Raw genomic sequence first — 10803 nt, forward strand, 5'->3', positions numbered from 1 at the left:
TTCTTTGTTTTTTGGAGGGGAAACTGGGAATGGAGAAATTTATATGTAAATAAAGAAAATATCTAATACAAAAAAAAAATCCACAATCGACAAATGGGACCTCATAAAATTGCCAAGCTTCTGTAAGGCAAAGGACACTTTCAGACTGAGACACAGAAGTCCCCTAGCAGAGCAGAGTGTGCAGGTAGACACCTATACTTTTGCTGCCCAGAGCACAGAAACTCTGGCTGGGTTAAAGTCATTTTACCCATCCCACTTTTGTCACCTATCCACCTGGTGCCCAGTGTCCAGCATGGTGGTCCCCTGCTTTGGTGCGTGTGGTGACCAGCATGACTTCAGCTGCAGGGAAGGGCCCTGACCCCGGGACAGCATGGCAGCAGAGAGCACATTGTACCTGACAATGGATGGAATTAGAAAATACCATCCTGAGTGTGGTAACCCAAACACAAAAGATCACACATTGTATGTATCCACTGTTAAGTGGGTAATCGCCCAGAAATTCACAATGCTCATGATACAACCTACAGACCATATAAAGCTTATAAGGAAGGAAGACTAGGGTGTGCATATTTCAGTCTTGCATTGAGTGGGGAACATGCTATTGTCAGAGGTGGAGGGTGAGGAGACCTGGGAGGAAGATGGGAGGGGAGGAAGTAGGGGAGGAAGACCGGGAACTGGAGGAGATGTGAGAGAGGTATGTAGCAGGTGGATGAAGAACTGGGGATAGCCACTGGAGGGACTCAGACACCAGGGAAATGTGAGGCTTCCGGGACCCAATGGGGATAACTTTAAACAAAATGTGCAGAGAAGTGGGAGATAATCATTCTAGTAGATAGGCATGGCCCCAGTACAGGGATGGGAACCCCCCATCCATCTCAAAGTTTTTAACCCAGAAATGTTCCTGTCCAAAGGAAGATCAAGGACAAAAAATGAAGCAGAGACTGAAGGAAGGGCCATGCAGGGACTGCCCCACCTTGGGATCCACCACATCTGCAGTCCTCAAACCCAGACACTGTTGCTGTGATCAAGAGGTGCTTGCTGACAGGAACCTGGTATGGCAGTTCCTTGGGAGGTCCAGCCAGCAACTGACCAATGCAGATGTGGATGCTTGGAGCCAACCATCAGATTGAGCTCAGGGGACCTGGTGGGAGAGTTGGTGGAAGGACTGGAGGAGTGGAAGGAGATTGCAACCCCATAAGAAGAACAACATAGGCTGGTTGGATTTCTTACTGTTTCCAGAAACTAGCCAAGGAGTATACTGGGAGGGATCCTTGGTTCTAGATAGATATGTAGCAGAGGATAGCCTTATCTGACATCAAGGAGAGGACCTTGGTCCCAGGGAGATTTGATGCCCCAGCATAAGGGGATGCAGGAGCGGTGGGGCAGGAGAGGGTGGGTAGGTGGGGGAGCACCCTCATACAGGCAAAGCAGGGATGGATTTGGGATGGGGATTTGGTGGAGGGTTAACAGGGTAGTGGAATATCATTTGAGATATAAACAAGTAGAATAATTAATTAAAATAATTTAAAGAAATAATAAATAAAAATAAAAATGACAAAATAAAATAAAATTTAAAGGCTGTGTGTGTTTTTTATTGGGGAACTAAATGGTCAAAGTCGAGGTATAAACCCTGGGTCAGGATTTAAAATTTCTACCCTCCTGAAAGAAATTAGTCATCTTTATAAAGTTGGTTTTAATGTCTTTTTCTTGTGCTTCTGTTGTGTTTGGAACGTTCAGGGCTTGCTATAGCAGGACAGTTAGGCTCTGATGGTAAAATCATACTTTTGCTGTTGTTTCTTTTGTTCTTACACTGGCTTCTAAACTTCTTGTTTGGGTTAATTGAGGTCTAGGTATCAATTTTTGAGTATGTTTATATTGGATGGATTTCTTGTTCCTTAGTTTCTACTTCCTGTATGGTCTTCTGGTCTGTGTGGCCTGGGATTCTCCTAGTCCATTGTGGTCTATGGCAGTGTGGGGAGTTTCTATATCATTTGGAAGCTGGGGAAAGGCAACTAGGAGGGCGCAGGACTTGGGGATATGGTGGGAAGATCCCAAGTTTGTAAGATAATGGCAGTTTGGCAGGCAGGCAGCCTACCTGGAATTCTCCCAGTCTGTGAGGTCTCTAGTAGAGCAGAGAGTCTATGCTCCTTTTGGAGGCTGTGGCACAGCAAAGGACTAAGGATAGGGTGAGGGGATAGTAAGACAGTGAGGACATCTGGAGGAAGTTCAGCCTATTTAGACTTCTCCCAATCAATGAGGTTTTGGTGATTGATTGATTGATTGGTTGAGGTTTTCCACTAAACCTTTTATTTAACCTATGTGGGTTTGTTTATTTGTTTCCATGGCCATTTTGGTTTGTTTTCATTTTCTTCAGAATTTACTCTTAATTAATTCTACCTGAATGGACTTTCTTATCTCATCCAGCTACTTATGTTCTCTTGTAATAAATATATGTCCTCAAGTATAGTCACATATCTGTTACTCTGATAAAATACTCAGAACAAAAGCAATTCCAAGTGAATCCAAGACCTCAATTTAAGGAAGAAAATTATCTATTTGGCTTATACCTCCAGGTCACAGTCTATTATTGAGGAAATTCAGAACTCAACAGGACCTCAAGCACAACCCTGGAGAACACTGCTTACTGTTAATTCACAGGCTTATGCTTAGGCAGATTTTTTATATAGCATAGGAACACACATACTTCAGGATGTACACAGTAGGTTGAATAAAGAAAATGCTCAAAACATACCCACAAGCATCTAACCTAGAAAATTTCTCAATTGAGATTCTCCTTTCAGATTACTCTAGACTGCATTAAGTTGACAGCTAAAGCTAACTAGGTTATCTGCTTTTTTGTGTGAACATATCATCATTCTTTTGATTGTGTCTCTGAAATATGTCATTGTCAGGGATTATTGCAGGATTGGTAATTTTTATTTTATTTTTATTTCATTAATTATTTTGTTTATTTACATATCAAATGTTGCCCTCTTCCCTGTTGCTCCTCACAGAGTTCTTCATGCCATCCCCCTTCCCCTTTGCCTATGAGAAAATGCTCACCCACCACCCTCACTAAACCGACCCTCACCTCAGCCTGTCCCAAACATCCCTGTGGTGTATAAAGTCTCTACAGGATTAGGGACATCCTCTCCCACTGAGGCCAGAAAAGGTAATCCTCTGCTACATATGTGCAGGAGGCCAAGGGTTAGATCATGTATACTCTTTGATTGGTGGCTTAGTCTCTGGGATCACCCAATGGTCTCGCTTAGTTGATTCTGTTTGTCTTCCTGTGGGATTGCCACATCCTTCAGCTCCTTTAATCCTTCCCCTAACTCTTCTATAGTGGTCCCCAACCTCAGTCTAATTGTTGGATGTAAGTATCTGCAATCAAGATTTCTATGTTGAGAATTCAGTTTAGTGATGTAACCCATTTTTAATTGGGTTATTTGGGGGTTTTGGAGGTAAACTTCTTGAGTTCTTTATATATTTTGGATATTAGCCCTCTATCAGATATAGAGTTAGTGAAGATCTTTTCCCAGTCTGGAGGTTGCCATTTTGGCTTATTGACAGTGTCCTTTGCCTGACAAAAGATTTTCAGTTTCAGGAGGTCCCATTTGTCAATTGTTGATCTTAGAGCCTAAGCCATTGGTATTCTGTTCTGGAAATTTTCCACTGTGCCAGTCTTTTAGAGGCTCTTTCCTACTTTCTCTTCTAGTAGATTCACTATATCTTTTTTTGTGTTGAGGTCCTTGATTCTCTTGGACTTGAGCTCCATATAAGGAAATAAGTATGGTTCAATTTGCATTCTTCTACATGTAGACCCCAAGTTAGACTAGCACCATTTGTTAAAGATCTTTTCTTTTTTCCACTGTAAAGTTTTAGCTCCTCTGTCAGAGATCAAGAGACCATAGCACCCATTTCACTTCAAAAAAGATAATGAACATTAAAAAACTTGATATGGAATTCACTTCAGTGTCACAAGATGCCACTGGGCAGAGAGCTCACCATGCTTCAAACATAGACAAAATGCTGTCCCAAAAGAACAATCAATACAGGGAAGTCAACTGTCAAGCTCTGCCAATTCAGGGTAAGCAAGTCCTTCATAATTCCTGCTTCGCAAAACATCTGTGAGATATACTGGACCAGAAGGCCGAAGACAGATGTTCCAATATCATAGATACAGTTCTAGGGAACTGTTCAGGCAGCCATTTCTCTGTCAATTCTTAGTTTCAGAAATACTTCCTGCATATTTAGGTAATATTTATTCCTTCTCTGGTCTCTGTTGGAATTGAAGACTAGACAGTTATAGTCTCACATTTAAGCTTAAGTTATTTGGTATTTAAAATGATGTTTTGTGGTTTAGAAGATGTTTTGGGGTCTAAGAAAATGTCTCCCTCCCCAACACTTATACCTCAGAGGGCTGCCTGGTCTGGCCCCAGTAAGAGAAGATGCATCTAACACTCAAGAGACTTGAGACCCCAAGGAGCCAGGACCTCTGGTAAGGTGGGGGTGAGGAGGTAGGGACAACCTCTGAGAGGTGGGGGAAGAGGTATGGGATGGGGAGAAGTCAGGGGTGGACCAGAACCAGGATAAAAACTGGGCTGTAAAAAAAGGATAAAGAAGGAAGAAAGAAAGAAAGAAAGAAAGAAAGAAAGAAAGAAAGAAAGAAGGAAAGAAAGAAGGAAAGAAAGAAAGAGAGAAAAATAGATAGAAAAGAAAATGTTTTAGGGTGGTAATACAAGTTATGATAAAAAATTTAGATACAGAACTCTTTTTTATTTATTATTATTATTAATCATTCCATTCATTTAAATTTCAAATGATATCCTACTCCCGGTTACCCCTTCCACCAACCCCCTCCCATTCCACGTTATCCCAATTTCTGGTTACCCCTCTGCCACCCCCCCTTCCTACATTTTCCCCCCTCCCTTTTGCCTGTATGAGAAGTACTCCCTCACCCACCCATACTCTCCCACCCCACTGCTCTGAACTCAACCAAAATAGGATAGATAATAGAATACTCTGTCCAAAGATTGCCAAATACAGATTAAACTTTTAAAATGTAACATTTACCTAATAGTTTTCATAATTGTTTCATAGTTGTTCCTTACTGTTATTTATTATTATAAGAGGAAGAACCCTTTTATTTAGAAAAAAAGGGGGAAATGTAGGGGTTTGGTCTGGTGCTGCTTATATTCAACTGTTAAATTCTGTACCCCAGGATCTGATTGCTCCAAAACAATCAGATCTGCATGTATACAAACCTATATTGAATTAACTTTGCTCTTCAATTTAAAACTATTGATTAAATAAAATTGGTAACAGCCAGTTACTGGAGGGAATAAAAAGAGGTGAAATTTGAGATACAGGGTTGATGGTAACAGGTAGGGACCATGGGTAGAAGGAGGGGGCATGGAGGGGAAAATGGGGAGAACAGAAGGTCTCCATTAGTCCTGATGGACCAACAGCACATGTTAGAGTAAAATGCACACCCCAGGATGTCAGACTGCCAGAGATATTAACAAACAACATTCATTTGGGGAGCACAGTTGTAGTAGCTAGACTAGCAATAGTGATTTAGATTTGTGGTAATCCCCAGTAATTGTGTAGAACCTACTAAATAAATATCATAGCTTAAGTCTGGTGTAAAAATTATTAAATTTCCTGATGCATGGTTTCTTCCCATCTTGGACCGTTTTATGTTTCCAGATGAAACACACACATGCAGCCTTTATATTTAAATATGCTTTAAACAGCACAATAGGCTGGGCAGCTGCCTACCCTTCATGTTGTTAGAACCTACCTCCTATCCATAACTCAAGTTATTACTATGTTTCATCTGGGCTGCTCTTAGCTCCAGTTAGGCAGCCCTTTGGAAGACATTCTCCAGGCCCCTAGCCCATGTAGGCTCTCCTTGTTTCTCTCCTCTTTGTTCTTACTATCTCATGGTGGCTGCTTCCTTTCCTTCTTCCTCCGCATAGTCCCAAGCCCAGGAAATCTAAATCCCAACCATGTCTCTTCTTCCCATTTATGGGCTTCTGGCAACTTTATTTACCAATCAGAATTAACTGGGGAGGAAGGTCCCTCAGTCTGTTGCAGACTCCAAATCGTGGAGGCCAGAACTTAGTGTTACAATAAACAGTAAAAGACAAAAGCTCAACATAAGTCTCATTCATTTGAAGCCAGGCAACAGTAAGCTTAATTCTTAATTAATTTTCATATAGCATCTTCAACAATGGAGATTTACCCTCCTCCACTGAAGAGATAACTAAAGTCAACAGCAATTGGCTGAATGTTTCAGGAGTCTCTTGGACATCTGTGATGAACAACTCAAAATGGCTGTCTATGTCTGATATTGGAGTTTTCACCAATGGTCTTTTGCTCTTGGAGTGAGCACCATCAGCCCAAATAGGAAAAGCTCATTAAAACTCTATATGTATTTATGGATTTTGGAATTATGTATTACACAGGATTTTTTAGGTAAATACATAAAAGTATGATTCTTGTGGCTTTTTTAGACACATTTATTGTTATTTTACCCACTTACCTCCTGTATTTACCTCTGTGCCCCTCCCTGTTCCCTTTCAAATTACATGTTTCCTATCAGTTTCCTTTACCATCTTCCTACATTCTCAATTTACCTCCACATCTCTAAAGAGCAACTCTTCCAATTTCTTCTATCAGATCACTTGTACCATACTATTCCTCTACCCTTCTACAGCTTCTTCTGTGTTTTCCTCTTCTCCTTTCATAGGTAATATGCCTTTCCCATTTCCCTGAAATGATCACATAAATTCTGCTATTTCTCTTTCCACCCTTCCACAATTCTCTTATTCTGGAAATCCCCTCATTTTATGTTCCCAGTTTCTGCAGTTATTGGATACAGTGTACACATATCAGAAGACTTGGAGCTAGAAGCCACAAATGAGAAAGAACATGTGACTTGACATTCTGAATCTGAGTTGCCTCACTCCATATAATCCTTTTCAGTTCCATCTATTGACCTGATAAGTTCATTCTCTTATTTTTGATTACAGTTGAATTTTATCCCATTGTGTGTGTATATGTATTCATGTATATATAATATTTTAATTATCCATTAATAAGTTTATAGGATATTTATGATATTTTATTTCATAATAATTATGAATAGAGCATCAATGAACATGACTTAGTAAATATCTGCATAGTATAATATCAAGTCCTTTGGGTAGGAGTTGTATAACTGGGTCATATGGTAGATTTATTTTTAGCTTTTTTGAGAATTTCCTCTACATTGATTTCCATACTGGCTGCATCAATTTGCAATCCCATCAACAGTAAATGAGGTTCTCTTTACCCCTCATCCTTCCCAGAACTTATTAATTGTTCCATTGATATTTGCCATTTTGACCTGCATCTGATGAAATATCAAAGGTGTTTAGATACGCATTTTGCTATTTTCAGGAATGATCAATATTTTGTGAGATATTTTGAGTCAGTCGTTGTTTTTCTTTTTCTGTTGGGAAACCATGTCATGGGAACATGTTATGAATGGTCATTTGTGTTTCTGACTCTTGAGGTTTTTGTACATTCTGAATATTAAATCTCTGTCAGATGTATGGCTGGCAATACAGCGTTCTATTCACCTGGTTGATTGTTTTTTAATTGTGCAAAATTTTTTGGTTTTATGAAGTCCCACTTGTTAAATTCTGACCTTAATTCTTGGGTAAATGTAGTCGTAGTCAGAAACTACCTTCCTATACCTGTATTATGTAGGGTATGTCTTATGTTGTTCTCTTCTAGCAGTTTCAGTGTTTGAAGCTTCATGTTAAGGCTTCCACCAACTTGGAATTCATTTTTAAGTGTTATCTGTGAGTTAATTTACATGTGGGTCTTCACTTTTCCCAGCACTATTTGTTGAAGATGCTTTCTTTGCTTCAGTGAATGATTTTGACTCTTAACCAAAATTTAAGTAGTTTAAGTCGTGTGTGTTCATGGTTGGGTCTTTGATTTTTCTTCCATTGATCTGCATGTCAGTTTCTATGCTATTATTGTTTTTATTATTATAGTTTTATAATACACCTTAAGATTTGGAATTATTATCCCTCCAGGATTGCTTTTTTCATTTGTTTTTATTCTTTGGCTAAGTATCATTTTGGCTTTCTGGGGACTTTTTGGTTCCATATGAACTTCAGGATATTTTTTTCCTATTTGTGCACAAAATTAAATGGATATTCTTTTATTGCAATTGCATTGAATTTGTAAATAACTGTTAGTAGAACAATAATTTTCCACAATGTTGAGTTGTATCAATTCATGAGCATAGGCTGTCTTTCCATTTTTAATGTCTTTCTATGTCTCTTTCTTCAAAAATTTAGTTTTCATTAAACAGGTCCTTCACTTCTTTGGTTAGACTTATCCTACATATTATTTTTCATATAAAATATTGTGAATAATAGTGTGCCTATAGTTTCTTTCTCTGAATTTTTAGTGTTAGCATATGGAAAACTATTGATTTTTACAAGTTGATTGTGTTTACATTGCTGTATAAGTCTTCTTGTAGAATTCTTAGACTTCCGTATAAGTCTAATGTACAGTATCATATCATCCCCAAATAAGGATAGTTTGATATTTTCGTTCCCTATTTCTAGCCTTTTAATTTCCTTCTCTTGCTATATTGGTCCAGATAGCACTGGACATTAAATGTTAAAAAGGAGTGAGGATTGTAATATCCTTCATTCATTCCTGATTTCAGTAGGATTGTTTCAAGTTTTTTTCCATTTAAAATGATGTGTTAGCTGTGGATAATTTCTATATTGCTTTTATTACCCTGAAATATGTTTCATCTAACCCTACATTCTCCAGAACTTTCATCATGAAAGCAGACAGGATTTTGTCAAAGGCCTTTCCTTGTCTATTGAGATGAGCATGAGATTTTTGTCTTTAAGTCTATTTGTGCAGTTTATTACATTTACATGTATTTCCTTACATATGTTGAACAATTCCTGCATTTCAGGGAATAAAGCCAACTTGATTGTCTTGAATAATCTTTTTGATGCAATGCTGCAATCTTTTTTATTAAAAATGTTTGAGGCTGGCCGGGCAGTGGTGGCACACACCTTTAATCCCAGCACTTGGGAGGCAGAGGCAGATTGATTTCTGAGTTCGAGGCCAGCCTGGTCTACAGAGTGAGTTCCAGGACAGCAAAAGCTATACAGAGAAACCCTGTCTCAAAAAAAAATGTTTGAGGCTATATTTATCAGGGATGCTGTCCTATAGTTTTCTTTTTTGTTGTTGTATCTTTACCTTGTCTTTTGTGTTGTGCTTATACCAGTTTTGTAGGAGTTTGGGAGTGCTCCTTTTGGTTCTATTTTTTAAATATATTTACTATTTAAAATGATTTTTAATTTAAATATATTTTGATTATATTTCTCCTTCCCCATGTACTTCTAGATGCTCTCAACTTCCCTACCCACCCAACTTTAAGTTATTTCTCAAAAAAATAAAAATCAAATATAATATCCAAGTAATTTTGTTTTCTTGAATATTTTAGGTAGGATTGGCTGTAGATAGTATTTAAATGTCTGGTAGAATTCTGCTGAGAACTTATCTGTTCCTGGTCTTTTCATACACACTTAACTTTCTATTACTACTTTAATCCCTTCATTTGTTATTGACATGATTGGGTATTTTGCTTCTTCTTGGTTTCATTTTGGTGGTTTGGCTGAACATAGAAACTCATCCACTTCTTTTAAGTTTTCTAGCTTATTACAGTATAGGTTTTTAAAATAATCTTGTATAGTATTTTGAATCTTCTTTGGTGTCTGTTATAGTGATTCCCTGTATGTTTCTGATTCTGATTCAAACCAGCCCTTTGTTTTCTGTTTGTCTTTCATTAATTCCTACTCTGATTTTTATTATCTCTTGTCATTGACTGGGTTTGGATTTGATTTGGACCACTGTTGGTTAAATACTCAAAATACTCTGAACTCTATCTGAGAAACAGTCGCACACACACATTTATTGCAATAGATAAACAAGAAACAGAACCACTCTAACAGTCTATCAACAGATGACAGGGTGAAGAAAGTATGCTATGCATATGCATTATTTGTTCCTATAAATTATAGCATTTGGAGGAAAATGGGTATGAAATCATATGTTCTTTAAAATAATTCAGATTCAGAACTACAAATGCTACCTGCTTTCCCTCATATACTGAAACAGGGCTGAGTGGATGTTTGTGTGTTTGTGTCTGTGTGTGTGTGTGTGTGTGTGTGTGTGTGTGTGTGTGTGTGTGTGTGTGAACTAAAAATGGACCATGTTAAAACCCTATTTCTGAAGACAACAAACACTTTAGCTACAGAATATATGGAAATCAATTTCAAACTAATGGGGCATGTTCCTCACTGGCACTATTAAAGCTACCCAGTAGTGAGGAAGCTTCCCAGTCAGTTTGAAAACTGATTATAGATAGATAGATAGGTAGATAGATAGATAGATAGATAGATAGATAGATGATAGATAGATAGATAGATAGATAGATAGAAGAGAAAGTGTCATATTTCATTGTATATCGTTATATGTACATCATTGAACATCATAAGTTCTCAAAGAAAAAATAAAATGAAAAGAGACCACAAGAGTGGAAAAAGAACTCTTAAAGATTAAGGGGGGAAATGTTAATATGATATGGAATACAAACAAGCTAATGGAATGTACTCATATAGGACAATTTGGGTTCCAGAAAGCAATTTGGGTTGGAGCAGATGGATGTAAGAGGTACTAGCAAAGAAGAACATATACAAGCAGTTTTTA

Source organism: Mastomys coucha, unplaced genomic scaffold (assembly GCF_008632895.1).
Source record: "Mastomys coucha isolate ucsf_1 unplaced genomic scaffold, UCSF_Mcou_1 pScaffold23, whole genome shotgun sequence".
Classification (NCBI taxonomy): Eukaryota; Metazoa; Chordata; class Mammalia; order Rodentia; family Muridae; genus Mastomys; species Mastomys coucha.